Consider the following 234-nt stretch of genomic DNA (forward strand, 5'->3'; position numbering starts at 1 on the left):
GACGCTACTTCAGACACAAACCGCTATGCATGTTGTTTGTGTACGTACACATGAGATAAAAGCAGCGACAGCCTAAAGCTTTCTTATACATTGCGCCATTAAGACATAGTACTGTCAGCTTATATGAGCGCATGTTTTGCCTTAGCAACCGCGCGAAAGCCGTGACTTCGAGAGTTCAAAGAAGTTGCCACTACACATACGTATATATATATACATACATATATAATATATATA

This window comes from Sphaeroforma arctica (assembly GCF_001186125.1).
Source record: "Sphaeroforma arctica JP610 unplaced genomic scaffold supercont1.694, whole genome shotgun sequence".
In the NCBI taxonomy this organism is placed as follows: domain Eukaryota; class Ichthyosporea; order Ichthyophonida; genus Sphaeroforma; species Sphaeroforma arctica.